The sequence below is a fragment of the Aphis gossypii genome, unplaced genomic scaffold, assembly GCF_020184175.1.
Source record: "Aphis gossypii isolate Hap1 unplaced genomic scaffold, ASM2018417v2 Contig00469, whole genome shotgun sequence".
NCBI lineage: Eukaryota > Metazoa > Arthropoda > Insecta > Hemiptera > Aphididae > Aphis > Aphis gossypii.
In genome coordinates, this window is record NW_026083122.1 from 164268 (window position 1) to 185847 (window position 21580).

The window sequence follows — 21580 nt, forward strand, 5'->3', positions numbered from 1 at the left end:
AAAAAGTAAACATACCTTTAAAGCAGAAAGACAATTCAAACATTTAGTTTTTTTAAGAACTATTTGAAGACACATAAAACCACATGTATAATATTATATAACACATTCCTTGGCTGTAGATTTTTGAATTTCACAATAGTTATGAATTTATGATCTAGTATAATATCAAGAACTGTTGAAGCCAAATAGTATCGGCATAATATTTGTTGGATACAAATCATTTTAAATTTCGCGCGGTTATGCCGCAAGTGACAACATGCCGTAATGTGGTCACACCGGAGCGTTGTCGCCGCCGCGACGCGCAGTCCAACCTTTGGACCCTCCATGTCGCCGCGACCGAGCTAACCGTCGCCGGTGCCCCGCCGCCGTTTTTCTTTGTCTTGTCGTCCTTCTACTACCGTCTACCGACAGGTCCACGATCCGGTGCCCTGTCGCCGTCATTCCGCCATCTTTTTTGCGTTTGGCTTTTGTTTGCTCATCCGAGTTAATCTACGTTCCGCGCCGTGCCGCGTTCGCGAACGTTTTGTTGTTTTGGCTCGTTGGCCACCCGGCGTAGTTTTATTTTTTTTCGCCCGTCCGATCTCTGCCGTGCGATTGTGAGCCCCGCTCGTCTACGCGCCCACGTGTTCCGCCCGCCCGTTTTACGCAGTGCGAACCGTCGCGTATATATATATATATACATATTTATTGTGTTTGTCGTTTGAGCCGCGACAACGGACGTCCACCCGTGCCGGTCCTTTAGTGTACAAATCTTGCACCTGTAAGTATCACGCTTCGATCACCTCGATCAACGACCGCGTTGTCCAATTTGGATTACCTCCATATCACCGTCGACCGCCACACGTACGTGCGCGGTGTCGCCGACGTTTTTCGTCATTTTCGACGATAGCGCGAGTGTCGCAACCAACGTTTCATCGTCGCTCCAGACCAATCACAACATCGACATCGTGTTATCACCAGATTAGCCGGGTTATCAGGTCGTACACAATATATTATTATTTATTGTCATTATTTTTATTCGTCACATATTCGACGTACTTTGTATTATTTTGTCGTCTCCGACGCACCCTTTTATATGTATTATTATTATTCGATTTATTGCGCCGATCGTATGTGATCGTGCTTGCATACTAACCCTAGTACGTAAGTTATTTACTGCAGAAACACACAAATAAACTGTTCTGCCCATTGTTATATTATATCTATTGTGTTGTTTTGTTTGGTCACCTAATACTCATCATTTAAAGTAAATTAATCAGATGTGAATCACCCCAAATTATATACAGTCCACTCTCTCCCTCCTTACAGGGTTATCGACCTAATCACAACGAAGACAACAAGCGCGTCGGGTTTTGCGTGTAGCTGCCGCCTGCGCACACATGCACGTACATACACACGTCGCCCGGTTTTAGTGTGCAGCCGTCTCTCGCACATTTTTGGTCCTTCGAGCCGGATTGTTTTGTTTTCGTTTGATTGTCGTTGTTTTTTATATTTTGGTTTCGTCATGCCTCCAAAGGTCGAATCTCCCGATGTCGTCCTAACGCGGGCGCGCGTCAAACGTGATTGCGCGTTGAAATCGATCGAAGGTATTCACGCGACAGCCTTGGATGTTCGATCCGATGCCAGCAAGCTACCATCATTAAGTATTCGCGCTGAGGATCTCGACAGTTTCGTTAGTCAGTTTGTTCAACATCAAGATATCATTATTAATGCGTTAATTGACCTCGATCGTGTAACCGAGTTTGATCAGGTCGATCGCCTCATTACTACGCGGATGGAAACCTTGCGATTCGAAATAAAAACAATAGCCGCGAGTGACACTTCGAGTTGCAAATCGTCACTTTCGACGTCCACGTTGACTGTTTCGCAACAGTTTATTCCGTTGCCAAAAATCGACTTACCCACTTTCGACGGTAATTTGTTAGAGTGGCGTTCGTTTCGCGATATTTTTGTGTCCCTTGTACACGATAATAGTAGCATAGGCGACGCACAACGGTTCCATTTTTTGGTGGCGAGTCTGAAAGGTGACGCCTTGAACGTTATTAAATCAATACCTCTGTCCGCGACCAATTACGCTCTTGCGTGGGAAGCAGTGTCCGATCGCTTTGATAACAAGCGTCTATTGGCTTCCGCACACTTAGACAAGCTGTTTGGGTTTAAACCGATTGAACGCGAGTCGCTACCAGCTTTACTGTCATTCGTCAATACGTTCAAAGAAAACGTGTCGTTAATCAAGTCGCTCGGTGTCAACGATCTTTCTAGTTTTTTGCTTTTTCACATGGGATCTCGAGTCCTTGACGCATACACAATACAATTATTCGAATCTAGCATCTCTCCATCGACTATTCCTACGTTCGACGAACTATTAAACTTTGTACAGCAGCGGTGCAGAGTATTAGAAAATATTAAGAAGCCTAGTCAACCTGAAACTGTTGTAAAACCACACGGAAGATACAATGCGCGCAATAAAACTGCCGAACCGAAAAAATCCGTGTTCACCGCCACCACGTCCACATCGGTCAAATCGAAGTCGAAAGGTTGTTTGTCATGCGATAAGGCTGACCACAACATTTACAAATGTCCAAAGTTCAACGGTATGACTGTCGAGAAACGCCGCGAATTCGTAGCGGCACGAAGATTATGTTTCGCGTGCATGAGCCCGTCTCACATGCTTAACGCGTGTTCATCAACAGGGGGCTGTCGTTCTTGCAACAGTAAGCGTCATCATTCCCTGCTACATTTTAATAACGATCAGTCATCAGCCGCGGGAAAGTCTACTCAGAGCACCAGTTCAAGTTCTAGTTCAGGTCCTTCCGCCGAAAAATCAAGTGCATTTTCAGGTGCGGCGAGCACTAACTCCACGGTCGTCCTCGGTACGGCTATAGTTCTCATCAAAGACGCCTGGGACCAAGTCCATTCAGTTCGAGTGCTACTCGACAGTGGTTCTCAAATTTCGGCCATGACAAGCGATTGCTTCGCTCGGTTAGGACTATCTAAACGTCGTTTTAAAGCCGACATCGTAGGTCTCGCGCAGAGTCCAGTGAGCCACGCCCAAGGTGTCACCACTTGTCAATTTTCGTCGCATTTCGATCCGCATTTGTTCCCAGCGGTTGACCTAGTGATTCTTACGCACATCACCGCTGCCATGCCATCTGAACGGTTACCAGCAAGCGTCCGTTCGAAATATCAGCATCTTTGTCTCGCGGACAATAAGTTTGACGTTCCGTCGCGCATCGACGTACTTTTCGGTGCCGATATTTTACCGAGTCTGGTCCGCCCGCACGCTGGCGTTGAGCATCACCCCGGCCTACCATCGGCCTTAGACACGCAGCTTGGTTGGATTATTTTTGGGTCCTTTTCAACGGCTAGTACTTCACCCTTGGTTACTCTAACGTCTACCGTCGATTCGTCCATCGGTGACTTGATGCAGAGTTTTTGGGCCGTTGAAGAACCCTCCGCTCCAGTGTCACCCACGACTGAAGACCAATGGTGCGAGGAATACTTCAGAAAGTCCACTTCTCGTGATTCGTCAGGTCGGTTTTGCGTCGCTTTGCCATTTCGCGATCTTTTCGTTCGGGCTGTCGACGATCAAACATCGCCAAATCACAGCCTCGGTGATTCTCGGTCTACCGCTTTGAAACGGTTTTACAACCTCGAAAAACGATTAGCTAAAGACTCCGAGCTCTACGTCGCGTATAGGAAATTTATGTCAACATATCGAACCCTAGGTCACATGGTGCCGGCTCCACAGCCTGGAAAATACTTTATTCCGCACCATGCTGTTCTTAAGGCCGACGGAGATATGTCAAAAATCCGAGTCGTCTTCGACGCTTCCTCCGTCTCGTCGTCTGGTCGTTCATTGAATGATGTTCTCTGCACCGGACCCAAGTTGCAAGTGGATCTGCGTGATATTTTACTTCGCTGTCGATTATACAAATACATTTTGACCGCCGATATTGTCAAGATGTACCGGCAAATTCTTATTCGCCCGGAAGATCGCGTTTTTCAGCACATATTTTGGCGTGATTCTCCAACAGACGACCTTCAGGAATTTCAACTATGTACCGTCACTTATGGGCTTAATTGCGCACCGTACCTTGCTATCCGGTGTCTACATGAACTTGATGCTCAAGATGGTTCAAGATTTCCGTTGGCAGCGGGTGTCCTGACTCAGGCAACCTATGTCGACGACATCGTCATAGGCTCGGACACAGAAGAACAATTGCTGCGCCGAAAAAATGATATTGTCGGCCTGCTTCGTGGCGGCGCGTTCGAGTTGAGTAAGTGGACGAGTAACAGTGCTCTAGTGCTCGGGTCCCTTTGTTCTGAAGATCGAATAGATTCCGTATCCTTTGATCCGCGAGATGAGCATTCAGTCAAGGTTCTCGGCCTCCATTGGAATACGGGCACTGACAGCTTCGCTTACCATACCAGTACTCAGCAAACTCCATCGACCAAACGCCAAGTCCTGTCCGTCATAGCGCGTTTGTTTGATCCCATAGGCGCGCTGGGACCGTTATTACTGTGGGCCAAATGTTTTATGCAGTCGCTATGGGGCAGCAAGCTCGAATGGGATGAACCTATGACCGACGAATTATTGTCCATATGGCGTCAATTCTATACAGAACTAATTGATGGATTTGATTTAGCCATCCCTCGTTTTATTCCGGTTGCATGTCAACAAGATATTCAATTGCTAGGTTTCGCGGATGCTTCGATCAAAGGTTACGCGGCCATCATATACCTGCGCAGTGTGGACGCCGCGGGGAAGATATTAATCAGATTTATCACATGTAAAACTAAAGTCGCTCCTATCAAAACTGCTTCTTCCGACGACTCCCTATCCATACCGCGCTTGGAACTATGCGGGGCGCTATTGCTGGCTCAAACACTCCACTATGTCCATCACGTTTTATCGTCCGAGATATCCATAACTTGTTTACGCGCCTGGACCGATTCATCCATCGTCTTGTCATGGCTGACATCGGATCAGAAACATTTTAAAATTTTTATCACCAATCGAGTCGCAAAAATCCACCAGCTCGTTCCTGACTGCAGGTGGAATCACGTATCAACCGCCGAGAATCCAGCGGACCCTGCTTCTCGCGGGCTTTTACCCAAGGCCACGATGTCATCGGATATTTATTGGAATGGCCCAGAGTTTTTGCGACTGCCAGAAGAGCAATGGCCTACGTCCAAGTTCGTGCCGTTAAGTCCTGCTCAATTGCCCGAGACCAAACCTAACGTCACCTTGACACTAACCGCCGCCGTGTCGCCATCGCCACTCGAGTTTTTCAATCGGTTCTCATCACTTTCCAGAATGCAGCGAGTTTTGTCATTTGTTTTCCGTTACCTTGGTCGCTTACGCCGAAGGCCTGTTTGTTCGGGGCCACTAATGTTTTCGGAACGCGAAGCTGCCCTATTCGCTGTGATCCGTCAGACACAACGATATCACTTTTCAGACCTCCACAACATGTTGAAGAAACAGTCTACGATTTCGCCGCCATCACTAGCTCAATTAGCGCCCTATGTTGACGAGGCGGGTATCTTGAGAGTCGGAGGCCGCTTACGCTTTTCCAATGTTCACCATGACTCCAAGTATCCGATTCTGCTGCCACGATCCTCGCATCTCACGACATTGTTGATTCGACATTATCATCTGTCATACCTCCATGGCGGGCCGAAGCTGATACTGTCAATGTTAAACCGGAAGTTTTGGATTATGTCCGGCCGCGCCGCTGTGCGCCGTGTGATTTTCGCATGCGTTCCATGTACACGTCACAAGGCAGTACGTCCTCAACCGATCATGGCCGACTTGCCATCGTATCGAGTTCAGCCTCATCGTCCATTCTCTCACGTTGGTATGGACTACGGAGGTCCGTTTCTTGTGAAGGAACATAAACGTCGCAACGCTCATTCGGTCAAGGTATATTTGGCCTTATTTGTATGTATGTCTGTGAAAGCGGTTCATCTCGAGGTCGTCACAGATTTAAGCACTGATGCCTTCCTGGCTGCCCTAGACCGTTTTGTCGCCCGACGCGGGATTCCATCTAATATTTACTCTGACTGCGGAACAAATTACGTTGGTGCTGCGCGTCAACTCAAATCATTATTTAGCGATGCCAAGGAGCAAGACCGAATTTCATCCCACTTAGCGTGTACGTGGCATTTTAACCCGCCTGCTGCACCGCACTTCGGCGGCATCTGGGAGGCTGGCATTAAGAGTGTCAAGACCCATCTCAAACACGTTATTGGTCAGCAGATATTAACTTATGAGGAATTTCTTACTTTGATTACCCGCATCGAGGGTATTCTCAATTCTCGACCCATCACACCGGCCTCTTCTGACCCGCATGATTTAAGTGCCTTGACTCCGGGACACTTCTTGATCGGAGAACCTATCCACGCAATCCCAGAACCTGACACCACCGACATCAAGGTTAATAGGTTAAATCGATGGCAACTAATACGCCAATGTCATCAGTCATACTGGAAGAGGTGGTCCCGCGAGTATTTGTCGTCGTTGCAAAATCGTTCGAAATGGCACAAGTTATCTCCAAATTTGAAGGTCAACGACATGGTCATTGTCGAGGCCCCGTCCCGCCCACCAACCGAGTGGCGTCTCGGACGTATCACAGAGGTCCACCCCGGTTCCGATGGTGTTGTTCGCGTCGTGTCCGTGCGCACTCGGGACGGTGTCTATAAGCGCCCGGTCGTCAAGCTCGTGCGTCTTCCAGTCGAGCCCTGAACCTAGTCCTCGTAGTTACCTTATGTACATATATTTTCCTCCGTGCAATAGCCGCACGTTTTCATCCATGTTTTAATGTATTTTTGTAGGGTGATGAGTGTTAGGCCACCTACATGATTTATTTTGTTTATGTATCATCCATGTTATTTATTTTATTTTATTATTTTTTTTTTTTTTTTTTTTTTTCGTAATCTTTGTTATGTACGACCTGGTCAATATTTTCAACTACAACGTCAAGTTCTCAATGTTAATGGTTTCTTGAAAGACGGCTGTGTCTTTCAACGCGGGGTGGAAATGTTGGATAAAAATCATTTTAAATTTCGCGCGGTTATGCCGCAAGTGACAACATGCCGTAATGTGGTCACACCGGAGCGTTGTCGCCGCCGCGACGCGCAGTCCAACCTTTGGACCCTCCATGTCGCCGCGACCGAGCTAACCGTCGCCGGTGCCCCGCCGCCGTTTTTCTTTGTCTTGTCGTCCTTCTACCGTCTACCGGACAGGTCCACGATCCGGTGCCCTGTCGCCGTCATTCCGCCATCTTTTTTGCGTTTGGCTTTTGGTTTGCTCATCCGAGTTAATCTACGTTCCGCGCCGTGCCGCGTTCGCGAACGTTTTGTTTGTTTTGGCTCGTTGGCCACCCGGCGTAGTTTTATTTTTTTTCGCCCGTCCGATCTCTGCCGTGCGATTGTGAGCCCCGCTCGTCTACGCGCCCACGTGTTCCGCCCGCCCGTTTTACGCAGTGCGAACCGTCGCGTATATATATATATATACATATTTATTGTGTTTGTCGTTTGAGCCGCGACAACGGACGTCCACCCGTGCCGGTCCTTTAGTGTACAAATCTTGCACCTGTAAGTATCACGCTTCGATCACCTCGATCAACGACCGCGTTGTCCAATTTGGATTACCTCCATATCACCGTCGACCGCCACACGTACGTGCGCGGTGTCGCCGACGTTTTTCGTCATTTTCGACGATAGCGCGAGTGTCGCAACCAACGTTTCATCGTCGCTCCAGACCAATCACAACATCGACATCGTGTTATCACCAGATTAGCCGGGTTATCAGGTCGTACACAATATATTATTATTTATTGTCATTATTTTTATTCGTCACATATTCGACGTACTTTGTATTATTTTGTCGTCTCCGACGCACCCTTTTATATGTATTATTATTATTCGATTTATTGCGCCGATCGTATGTGATCGTGCTTGCATACTAACCCTAGTACGTAAGTATTTACTGCAGAAACACCAAATAAACTGTTCTGCCCATTGTTATATTATATCTATTGTGTTGTTTTGTTTGGTCACCTAATACTCATCATTTAAAGTAAATTAATCAGATGTGAATCACCCCAAATTATATACAGTCCACTCTCTCCCTCCTTACAGGGTTATCGACCTAATCACAACGAAGACAACAAGCGCGTCGGGTTTTGCGTGTAGCTGCCGCCTGCGCACACATGCACGTACATACACACGTCGCCCGGTTTTAGTGTGCAGCCGTCTCTCGCACAATATTTTAATACGTATTAAATCGTATATACGCGCGCGCCGGTTACGAGCCGCCGCCGATTGAACCACACACACACACACTCACGCACACGTAATTATTGTTATCTGTTTATTTATTTATTTTTGTATGTTTAATTGTCGCGTGAATTTTATAACTAGTATTACGTAAATTACGACGACGTATTATCCGTCACCGTAATATTAGTCAGTCTATTCTCCAGCGTTGTCGCAAAAAGCCCGTTCGTGCGCCAATCGTCGTCGGCAGTTTTTTGCAGGAAAATTTGTATTTGTGCGTGCTAATCACCACATCTTACACGTAAGTGTGAGCGCGAATCGCCACTGTCTTTATTATATTATACTGTGGCGCGAATCGCCACTCGTTTTATTATATTTATAACTGTGCAGGCGCGAATCGCCACTTTAATATTGTATCGCAGGCGCGAATCGCCACTTTTTCGCATATTGTTTAACTGTGTGTGCGCTAATCGCCGCTATTTTATTATATTATTATTTATACAGGAGCTAATCACCGTATTTACTAGTCTATTTTTTGTGTATTATTTAAATTATTATATCCGTGTTGTGTGTGTCATTTTTATTATATAGCTTTAGGTGCAGCTGGCCAGCTGAGCACCGACAATATTGTGAGTTTTATTTAATTTATTATTATTCATATTTAACTATTTTCTATTATTTTATTGGTTGTGCCGAACCGGCAGCTTTATATTATATTATTATTGATATTTTTGTATTGTTGGGCCAGAAGGGCCGTAGTTAATTATTATTGTTGTATTATATATTATTACCATTTAAACTGAGTTACCATATTTTTTGTAGAGTTACCTATCCGTTTTAGAATTTAAGTTTTACACACACACAATAATACACACCTACACACACCACCACACACACTAGCACTCTTTGGTCTTGCTCGGCGACCCCATCCACTTCCTTAGAGTCGCTATACACGTATACACATTTACACAGGTCGGTCGGTGTGTGCGTGCGCTACGAAGTAGTCGGTGTCCGGTGCGCGCGTATTACAGCCTTACCCTCCCGGCCCAAACAAGAACTGCAGCATCTAACGGATCACATTCATCATCTTCATCAATAATGTTATTAATTTTTTCTTTTAATTTTTCTATTTTTTTGTTGCCTTTCTGAAAGATTGCTTTTAAATAATTCTTTTAAATCAGTCAATGTTATTTTAGGTGTTGTTAAATCAAGAATCTGGCAGTTTCCTGTTTTTGGAGGTTTTAGTATTGATGATATTGATAAAAGTTTATACACTTATAAAAACGTAGGTGCTGTTTGATGTTCGTTTGGATCAGTAGCCTGGCGAACCATACCAAAAAATTGCTAACAAAAAGTTTAAATAAATATAATGTAAGTTTAAATATTTTATTTTTATAAAATATTAAGAAAAATTACTTCAATGCGATCTTGATTCATTCTGTTTGTTAGAACATATTTTAATTTAACTTCATCTTAAAGGTAGTTACATAGTTCAATTGTTGATTTTATACTGACCCGCAATCCTTCAGATGTACTCTTTGTGAGAAACTCATTTGCAGTAATTTTACTATTAATAAAGTTAGTTTCCCAATTATCAAGCCAAATCAGAGTAATCTTTAAAATCTTTAAACCCAGATTTATATAAGCATAATAATTTCAAATTTTAAATATTACATTCAACTTACATCAAAGTCTTTACTTCTTTTTCTTATGCCTTCAGCTGTATACTTCCTATTAAGAGCATCAAAAACTGATATAACTCTTTTTCACATCCATCTACAATCAACTCTTCTTCAGATCCATCTACATCCAACTCGTCTTTTGCAGATACTCAGACGGTAAAGAGCGTATTCGAAGGATTCAGCTATATAAATGAAGATGATTTTTGATGAACATACTCTATTGTAAAACTAATATTATATACATATTTAGCTACTCATTTTGATGAACTTAAATGTTTCTTTAATAAATATATTTATCAACTTATTCATTTTTTTCTTTTATATAAATAAAATTACTACAATTATCCAATTACAAAGCAGTAAAACCCCATATAAGTAGTTAATTAGAATATGTACTAAATGCTGTCCAATGCTGAAGGTACTCGTCATTAATTAAAATATACTCTATGTGACTTAACAGTTTTTAGAATATTTAAGGTTTTTCAAAAATCAAATTTCTTATGTTTAGATTATAATATTAGCCTGGTTAGTTCAATAAACTGTTATAACAAATAATAATGATACACTTACTCAAATGAAATCTCGTAGTGCTGTCTGTATTGCTATGCAGGTTTCTGTGATTATATCCCCGAGTGCTTGAGGGGAAACTCGCATTGAAAATTTCAAATCTTCATAGCTACTTCCTGTCGCTAGAAACCTAAGCGTAGCTATCAATCTCACATGAGAAGGTATTGCGGCTCTCATGACTGTATTTTGTTTTTCGATGAGGGGAGCAACTTTTCTCAAGAGCATTTGAAAAATGTTGTCATCCATTCATAGGTAATTACTGAAATCGGAAATTTCCCCTCTTTCTTTCAACTCGTTCAATAAATGACAATTGCTGGGCAAAACACTTCTTTGCAAAAACCAATCCTTGCATCAGCGTTCACGGGGCTTTTTCTTCCGTTTATTTTCTTCTTCAAGCAGCACTGCTGCAATTACACAACACACGGCTGCTCTTTTTTTTTTGGTCACCCATTGCCATCTGCATAAACATACAGTAGACCAGTAGACTGTGACTACACCGCACGAAGTAACTAAGAGAACTGTGATCATAACTGATGAAAAAACTGATGTATCCTACACACCTTCAGTTCACAAAACGGTACAATTTTTACTCAGTTAATCTCACAGATAAACTGCACAGTTAATAAACTGATCGTGTGTGGGCCGCTTAATAATTTCAGTGTTATCAGTAATATCTGATAATTTTTGACATATCTTATAATAAACTATCTGGAACAGCGATAAATGCTACTTCGACGAGTTATCTACTTATTTGGAAAATGTTGGTATAGTGTAGTACTTCCCAAAAAATATTTAAGAACTAGCGTTGTAGCTAAAATAATGTCGGACCCAACTAGTATAGTAACTATAAAAATCCGGGACCTAACTAGTGTAGTATCTAAAATAATTTGGAACCCAACTCGGATGCGCCGTTTTTATTTCGACCCCAAAAAGGTTATACTTACCTAGATTAGATACACTTAATAATTTATAATTTATTCAAAAAAAAAAAATGTATTTACAAATATTCAAATTTAAAAAATGTAAAAATGTATTCAAACAAATATATATATATACGATTATTCTAAAATCTAAAAAAATGTATTCAAAAAAAAATATGCATATACACGAGTATTCTAAAATGTAAAAATTATAAAAATGTATTCAAACAAAAATTTAAAAATATAAAGCGTGTACAATTTTAAAAGTTTGATTGGCTTAAATCTATTACCGACATTTTTTAAAAATTGCAAACGATCTCCGTCGATTAAAAATTGTTCACACCATTTAAACAAGTGCTCCTAAAATAAATATAAATCAATTAAAAATCGAAAATATCACTATTATGTATTTACTAACTTGTTTTTGTTTTTCAATAGATTCTTCATTTGACTACATTTAACCGTGGACGTACAGTTTTTAATAAAACACCGCCAAACCACATTTCCACTATTACACACTCTAAATTGTCTGTATTTAAAATTGACGAGTATTAAGCACTTGACCCCTTTATTACTCTCAATTATTTTAAAATCCATTATTATGCCTGATTAAAAATATTTTAATAATTTAATAAAACTGCAAAAAAACACTAAATACCTATAGGTAAGATCACTGTATATGTATACTGTATACACAAGAGACAAGACCGACTAATAAAATAATAACGAATGGTGACTAAAATCTGTGTGGTTTAACCACTATAAGTTTAGGGTATTTTGTTATATAATGACCGGAAAAATGTGCGGTTTTTGTCTAGGTGTCGACCTTTTTCTGGTCAAAATCAAAAGTGTGCAGTTTTCGGATGCAACCATTTAAATACTTAAGTGAGTTACGAGCATTTTCAAATATTAATACCTTACATACCTACCCAGTACCCATAACTCGTGGGGGGTATAATTATCCTAGTATAATCGTATCCCCCTGGTAACATAATCCTAGGAAAATATTACCTATTAGAGGGGTACGATTATACTGGGAAAATGTTACCGGAGGTATGATTATCCTAGGATAACTTTACCCCCCCCCCCCCCCCGGTAAAATTATCCGGGGGTACGATTTTACTAGGACACCAGTGCTGGTTGAGGACCTGGGTTCGGTGCGCCTGCATTAGGAGACTTTTCTTTGACGTTCATGCAACACGTTTGTCTTTACGTAAACAAAAATTTGCACTTTTTTCTGTACTTTTAGATTCTGAACGAAGTGATGAATGTATTGATTTTACAATGATGTGTGTGTTTTTTTTTTTTTTTTTTTTTTTTTTTTTATTTTTGTGTCTGTCACCACGTTTTTTAGCAGTAAAAGTAATCCGATTTTAAAAAGTGGACCCTGTTTCGGATAGGAAAGTGAATGTAGTTTGTACTTTGGGGGGTCAAAAGTAAAAAATTTCCAATAGTTTTCAAAAGCGCCGGGAAAAACCAAAAAAAAATGACGGAAAAACGGGAATTTTTACGCAAAACCAGTTTTCGACCAAATCGATTTTTTTTTATGGTTGTAATTCAAAAACTAATCACTGAAAATACTTGAAATTTTCACCAAATGTTAATGTCAGTAGTATCCGTATATAGTTAAATTTTCAAAAAATTTTGACTTTTTTTGAGTTATTTATAGACCACTGAAATTTTTGATTTTTTTGAGAAATTTTTTTTAAAGTGTCGATAAAAAATTTTTGGATGACCAAAAAGTTTTGAAAATTTAATACAAGGTTCCTTATGAGTTGTTTTTAATGTAGCTAAAAACAATTAAAAATCGTTAGTCACAATTTTTTTTTATAAGCGTTTTTAGTTCAAATTTTTACGAAATCTGTCGAAAACGCGAAAATTTGCAAGTAATTTTGAAGTTGAAAAATCATAAAATTTTTTTCTTTTATAACTAAGTTTTGAAAATTTGGTACAAGGTTCTCCATACATTTTTCTTCAAATATCTGTAAAAAAAACTCTACCGGATTCAGACAAAAAATTTTTATGAGTGTTTGAAATTTAAATTTTTACAAAAACCGCGTTAAATAACAGTTTAGCCTCAAACGATTTTTGATATTTGTTATTATTCAAAAAGTATAAGTCGTAGATACTTGAAAATTTTACCAGTTATTAAGATACGCGTTTTCTTTACGTGATTTAAATTTCAAAATATTTTGACTTTTTTTGAGCTATTTATAGACAACTGAAATTTTCAATTTTTCTGAAAAAATATTTTTGAAGTGTCGATAAAATTGGCCCTATCAAAATACTTGAAAATTTAATACAAAGTTCCTCATATGTTATTCTTATAGTGATTAAAAAATTATAAGAATACATAGGCACAATTTTTTTTATTAGCATTTGAAGTTCAAATTTTGACGAAAATTCGTCAAAATTATGAATATTTGCGAAATATTGAAGTTGAAAAATCATAAAATTTTTTTGTGTTTATAACTAAGGATTAAAAATACAACACTAAGTTTTCCATAAGTTTACCTTCAAGTAGATATAGAGAAAACTCGAAGCATCATTATAGGAAAAATTTTAAGTGCGTTTGAATTTTAAATTTTAACGAAATAGCGTAACGATAACGATTTATCCTCAAACGATTTTAAATATTTGTTATTATTCAAAAAGTATAAGTCGTAGATACTTGAAAATTTTACCAGTTATTAAGATTCGCGTTTTCTTTACGTGATTTAATTTTCAAAATATTTTTTAATATAAGCTGGTTTTTTTAAACCACCTTTTTTACCAACCACTAGAAATTATATCCTAGGCTGACAAATCATCTTCGTTCAGAATCGTTTTTCGTATACAATGATAACTATCATTGGATTCAAATTTAACACTCCTATAATATATAATAATGATCCATACGGCACCTAATGTACAGCAGAGCGGTACTCACTTGCCCACTTTTTTAGTATATATATATACAGGGTGATTCTTTTATCATTGAACACTCTTTATTTCAAAATTTGTTCAATTTTTTTTTCAAAATGTTTAGTTTTATGCTTTTCTATAATTATAAATGTTTTTCATTTTTTTCACGCTTATATTTAAAAGTGAAACCTCTATCAACTATTGATTTTCAAATGGCAACCTATATTTTAAATGTCATATAATAATGGGGCTATTTTTTATGAATTTTAACATTTTAATTATTAGTTTCCATTTAATCGTTAACGAGTTATAGCTGCTCAAAATTAGGTGGTTTGAGATTTTCAAGTGTTTGTCTCAGTGTCTCACAGGTTGTTAAGGCTAATTACATTGATTAAAATTTAAAAGACAATTATTGTTTGTAAAGACAATAGTCAAATAATAAATCGTTATCGTTCGACCCAAGGTAATAATATCTTTATAGTTTTGTATCTGCCAATAGGTACTACTAATACTTATAACACGAATACGGATTATGGACAGTAGTGGACTTTGATATCTATGATATCACAGTCAAATTATAATCAAAGTTTGATCACAGACTATATGAAAACAGATAGCTCACTCGGCCGAAAACAATGGGAAAAAAAATAAGATTCTCTGATTGGGTGCGACCAAATCAGTGTAGCAGCATGCATTTAATTAAATTATTGTTCAGATGTTATACAATATTATTATATATTTATATGTACCATTTAATACCATTTAGTATTTACCATTTTAAAATCTATTTCCATTAAATAAAGATCGTAAATAGTAATTGATTAGGTAGTTAATTCATTAATTAATTAATTTAAATTAATGATTAATGACAAGATCCATCTATTTCATTATGATAAATGATTAATTGATCTTGATCAGTAAGTTAATGCGTAATGACATGAATCTGTTAAGGGCAATAATTATTATTGTTTATTATTTTATTAGTTAACACAAACTTTTCACATTGATGATGATGAAATTATACTTCACATAATAAAAATATTTATTTCAATATTTGGACATTAGTAAGTACATATTAAAATAATAGTTGATAATAGGTAATTAATAATTATTGGTAAGAATTCTAAATGATTACAAAGGACATTATTTTCTTTAAAACTTAACTATGTTATATTTACAACATTGAGATTTGAGACACATAATATTATTATACAAGTCATAAAATACATAATTAATGTATACTTTATAATTTATTTACAGCTATTTAAAGATAAATGAAACAAATGTAGTATTGTACAATTCAATTAGTAATTAGCTCATATTAAAAAAAAAGGTATTTATTAAACTATAATACATCAAAATAATTATAATACTAGTGGAGTTACAAAAATTTGTGTTACAAATGCTGTAAAATTTCTAATTTTCTGTTTTTAATTTTTTTTTCAGATACTAAATGTCTGTTTAAAAATTTAATTGAAACATAAATTCTAAAACGCAAAAAAAAAATTGAGTAGGTAATTTTTGTCAAAGTTGGGACATTTATGTTCATAATCAATATTGAGCATTCTCGTTTTAAGTTTGTCGCCTATTCCTACTTCAACAGCCACAGTAGGAAATATATTAATAAATTCGGATTCTAAATTAAAAAGATAATTGTAAAAATTTTCATGAGGCATATTTAAATTCCCAAACGTTGATTTTTCAGCATTTTCATACGTTTTAAAAAAACAGCAAAAATGAAGGATCTAAATTTTTTTGTGTTTTTGCATACTCTAAACATATTTCACATGTATGTTTGGTTAGACATTTTGACACGGTCGTGTCGCACGAATACCTCGATCTCACCCGCTAGACCCCCTTGCTTAAATATCATCACTCGTTCGATAATCAATCGGGACACCCGAGCGATTAATCGAACCAGTTTCTGAGTCAGCGATGAGCCCCGAAGCTCCCGCGTCGTGGGTGACGACCGCCGAGAGCTTCGCCGGCGTTTTTGTCTGTAGTTGTTAACCGTTCGTGACAACCGATCACCGCCCGCCGCCGTTCTATCTGCAGTCCGTGCATTTTCGCGACAGTTGTTTTTTTTCTTATTAGTTGTTAATTATTATATATATATATTATCATATATATATATATATCTTCTATTCTTTTATTCGTACCTCCGAGATATATATATAAACTTGTTATTCTGACGCACAGTTTGGTTCTGTTATTATTATTATTATTATTAGTATTAGTATTATATTAATTTTGCCTTAATATCGTATATACTTTTTTACTTCGCTGTTTCGTTTCTCTTTTTTTGTTTTGTTTTCTTCTTTCTTTTCCTGCTATTATTAATATTATTTGTGCTACGTGACAATTTACTCATAATATATCCACAAACATAAATGAATGCATATTGATCAGGAATTTCTAAATGTCTATAATCAACTTGCCCTATAGAAAGTGGACGGGTTTCCCGTACATCGTTATCGACAGGCGACGGACCATTATATTGTATTATATTTTATATTTATATTTATATAATATCGATAATATTAATTAGTGTACGTCGGGGCTACGGCCGATTCCCGGTCGTCTCATATTTTTGTTGGTTGTTGCCTGTCGTCGGTGAATAAACGTATTTACGTATAACTGCGACTTATTCTTTTTTTTCCCACACCACACACATCAGACCCAGGTTTACTAAGTTACTACAGTTCAGGTGTGGGGTTCGTGTGTGTGCGTGTGTGAATATTGGGTGAGTCGCAAGTCGTGAGTGCGTTTTTCAATACAGTGGAGTGGTGCAAAATTGTATTATCGTACGCGAATATTTTGTTTAGCGAACGAAACGTGCGCGTTGTTATTTTTTTTTCTCCTCGAAAAACTTAACCGTTTCGGGCTAGGTTATTTGTAACTGTTGTAACTGGGGCTGACCGATATTGTAGTCGTTACAAATCGGTGGAAAATCGCGTATATACGTGACGTGTGACTCGTTGAAGTGAGGTTACACTGTATTAGTCAACTTTTGATAACCACAGTAGGGCTGGAATATTGCATGGCAATGGCTGGGGGTGGTGAAAATGTCGTTGATGGTGGTACTGAAATGGTAACCGAACACCGTCGCTGGTTAGGCGATGGGTCGGGCGTCTTACCGGAATTTAACCATGACTATGGCGATCGATAAATGGATCGATAAAATTGAAGAATTCGCTATACTTTATGATTGGGACAGTTTACCGAGAGCCGATCGAACTTGGCTCGACTGGGTAAAATTATTAAAAGATAATTTTCCGACAACCACAGTGGAAGACGTGATACAATTAAAATTAGATACTCAACATTTTTCTCGGAAAAATGGACAGAACATGATTGAATATTTTTACGAAAAAGTCGCAAAATGTAATCGTGCGAATATGAGTGACGCCGAAATTATACAGTGGATAGTTCACGGATTAGAAAATGATCGATATCGCGATTACCTTGGTTCTCTTATTAAATACCAACGACCTACTGAATTATTGCCTCATTTGATCGCCGCAAGCGAATATATAAGAGATAAAAACGAATATTTTAATACAAAATCGGATAAAAATTCAAGTAAAAACGTGAATAGCAAAAATTACGGTCATCTATCGAATAATCGTATTGTGACAAAATCGGAGGTCATTTGTTTTCGATGTAGAGAAACTGGACATTTATCAAAAAATTGTACAAAAAAATCGACTATAGTGTGTTACCGGTGTTCCAAACCGGGCGAATGAATGTAACAGTAAATCGGACGTACAAGGAAATAGTACGGCCAGTGGTAGTGAAAATCCACAGAGCCAAGCGGTATTGCAACTCGGAACTTCGGTGGTACAGAATAATTATTTTAAGGACGCGATCATAAACGGTGTTTGCGTTCGTACCTACGTTAGGGTTATGGGATATGGGTGCATCGTGTATAGCTATAAAAAAAGTGAAGTTGACCGTTTAAGTATTGTATATGATGAAAAAATTCACGATGAATTTATAGACTACGGTTTCGGACGCGTAAAGGCAGTGGGCCGTTTTGAAACAAATATAAGTATTGACGGCTTTAGTGCGTGTGTGTCGGTCAACGTCGTATCCGACGACGTTCAAGAAATCGCGTTGCTTGTGGGACACCCGTTTACCGAACAATCACATATAATGATCACCAGTATGGTGGGAAAATTAAAAGTTAAAGAAATTATACCGATTGGTGCTGAAAATCAAGTCACTAAAACTCCGATGTGGGCAAATGATGCGGTGGTGATTCCAAAAAATCACATAGGACATATTTCTGTTAGTACAAATTTTCGTAGTACCGACTTATGTATAGAAGGTGGTATACGAACAACACAACAGATGATTCCCCGATGTTTAGTCTCAACGGACGACCGAGAACTAGCAACTGTACCAATAATGAATTTATCGGACGTAGATTACAGAATAAAAAAGGGCCAAAATGTCACTAGAGGCGTATTATTTATGGAAGATAAAATCCAGACTACTAACCGTGAGGTAAATACCGAATCAATACGTAAAGACGAAATCGTAAGTGATTTGTCGTCGGATAAGCTCGAAGACGTGTGTATTGTGTTAAATGAATATAAGGAATTGGTCGCCCGAAATCTCCGCCAAGTGGGGTGCACAAATTTGGCCGAGATGAAACTTAACCTGAAGGATGAACAACCTGTAGTTTATCGTCCATACCGTTTATCATTCCACGAACGACAAAAGGTACGTGAACTAATCGAAGAACTAAAGGGTGCCAATATTGTCGAGGATAGCAGTTCTCCATACGCCAGTCCGATCATGTTGGTGAAGAAGAAAACCGGTGATGTTCGAATGTGCGTTGACTATAGGGAGCTCAACAAGAAGACTGTTCCGGACAAATATCCATTACCACGTATTGATGACCAACTGGATCGGTTATATGGTAATAATTTTTTTACTAGTTTAGATTTGTTTAGCGGTTATTACCAATTACCTATAAAAGACCCCTCCACGCGTGAAAAAACTTCTTTTATTACCCCAGAAGGACACTATCAATTTAAACGAATGCCTTTCGGACCGACAAATTGTCCGGCAATTTTTTCACGGATGGTTAGTTTAGCATTAGGTAATCTTTTATTTTCAGTAGCACTAGCATATTTGGACGACATAATTATACCCAGTAAGGACGTAGGGGAGGGCATTGCAAAATTAAAACTTGTGTTAGAAGCGCATAAGGACGCAGGTCTCACTATTAGATTAGAAAAATGCAAATTTTTTATGCGTAGATTAGACTATTTGGGTTAGGGCAGTACGAGGGTTTGTAGGTTTAGTTAGTTTTTTCCGTCGGTTTATTAAGGGATTTTGCGTTATTGCCCGACCAATTACGGATTTATTAGCTAAAAATATACCGTTAATTTGGGTAAAAGAACAGGAAAAATCGATCGAAATATTAAAAAATGCACTAACTAACAAACTGATTTTGGCCATGTATAACCCAGAAGGATACACCGAGGTACATACCGACGCGTGTATAAATGGTGTGGCGGGTGTATTAATGCAAAGACAATTAGACGGAAAATTACATCCGGTTAGTTATTATAGTCGTAAAACGTCGAAGGAGGAGGCAAAATATCATTCTTACGAACTAGAGGCGTTAGCTATAGTATGTACGTTAGAGCGATTTAGAGTTTATTTAATAGGTATATATTTTATTATAAGAACTGATTGCAATAGTTAAAAATTATTGGCGGATAAAAGAATTTTTTTAAAAGATAATTTTCAAACTTGACGAAAAAGACGGTACAGTTGTAGATAAGTATGCTATGGAAGATGGACGACTATATCGTACTACGAAAGGTCGGTGGAGGTTATATTTACTAGATGAATTACGTTATGATATTGTACATGAGGCGCATAAGGACTTGTCACATTTGGGGATAGATAAAACGCTTTCGCGTGTGAAAGAAAATTTTTACTTTCCAAAAATGCGTGATTTTATTTCTAAATATGTAAATAGGTGTATTAGTTGTCTTTATTTTAAAATACCGAGGAAAGGTGCCCCTTAGAAAAAGGAGATACGCCGTTTCACACAATACACGTCGATCACGTAGGGCCGTTTGTATTAACTGAACGGGAAAATAAATATGTGCTCACCGTAGTTGACGGCTTTAGTAAATATGTTGTGTTACGAGCTGTAAAGGACACCACATCAGATGAGACGTTAATTTTCATTAAAGAATTCATTTGTCATTACGGCAGGCCTACGAGAATAATAATTAGTGATCAGGGAACTGCATTTACCGCGGCAGTATTTGAAAAATTTTGTCGAGAACATTTTATTATACACGTCAAAGTGTTTTCAAAAAGTCCACGTAGTAACGGCCAGGTTGAGATTGTGAACGGTGTTGCGATCAAATGTTTGTCGATGATAACTAAAGATAGTGACAACAGTGATTGGGATTTACGCTTAGTAGAGGTACAATGGTTATTAACACATTGGAGACAAGTATCGTGTTAGACACGGCAACGATATTTAGATACGTGAGACGCTAGAATTTGTACAAGGGCAATACGTTGGAGACGAATACCGCGTTTAACACGGTACGTGTGTTAAATGTATGCGGACGAATATTTCCCGCCAATTATTTGTTGTGTGGACGGACAGTTTTCTCATGTTTTTTGTAATTATTTACTAGCTATTGAATAATCTGATTAACTTGATTTTTTTTTCATTGTACTCACAGAGTGTTAATCTAAAAATAGGTCTAAAAATAAACACGATTATCTAAAATACGATACCTGTAATATACAGCCGATTACGACCATTCCAATGTTCAAAACAAAAAGTTGACCGATAATATTATTTTATCTTGTCGTATTTTTCATGATTCACAAATACAAGTATTAAGCTGGTAAGATAATAGGACTAAACGAATAATGGTATTATTATGATATTATAATTTTTATGTAAACGCAACACATGTAATATTTTTAACTTTATAATTATAACAAGAACACATACACATTCTTCGTATACAAAAACTGAAATAGTTAAAATATAATCAATAAACATAATTATAACTTTTTATATAAAATTAACATTTTTCCTTCATAATAATTAAATTTTAACAAATAATAAAATATGAATACATTTTGAATTAATACGATTAACAGTATTTACATAAATACGTACATAAAAAAAACTTACGTAAAAATAAATAAAAAATTTAAAAAAACAAA

The 21580-nt window shown here is 38.1% G+C and overlaps 1 long non-coding RNA gene and 1 pseudogene across 1 annotated transcript; both read right to left on the bottom strand.

The window, feature by feature from the left end:
• Positions 1-9479: 9479 nt before the first annotated feature.
• Positions 9480-10151, bottom strand: LOC126554336 (uncharacterized). Its single transcript, XR_007606654.1, has 3 exons — positions 9969-10151; positions 9700-9906; positions 9480-9627 (listed from the first exon to the last, which is right to left on the bottom strand). It is a non-coding gene; the product is annotated as an uncharacterized LOC126554336 (long non-coding RNA).
• Positions 10152-15563: 5412 nt separating this feature from the next.
• On the bottom strand, positions 15564-16850 carry LOC126554343 (uncharacterized; annotated as a pseudogene).
• Between the last annotated feature and the right edge of the window lie 4730 nt (positions 16851-21580).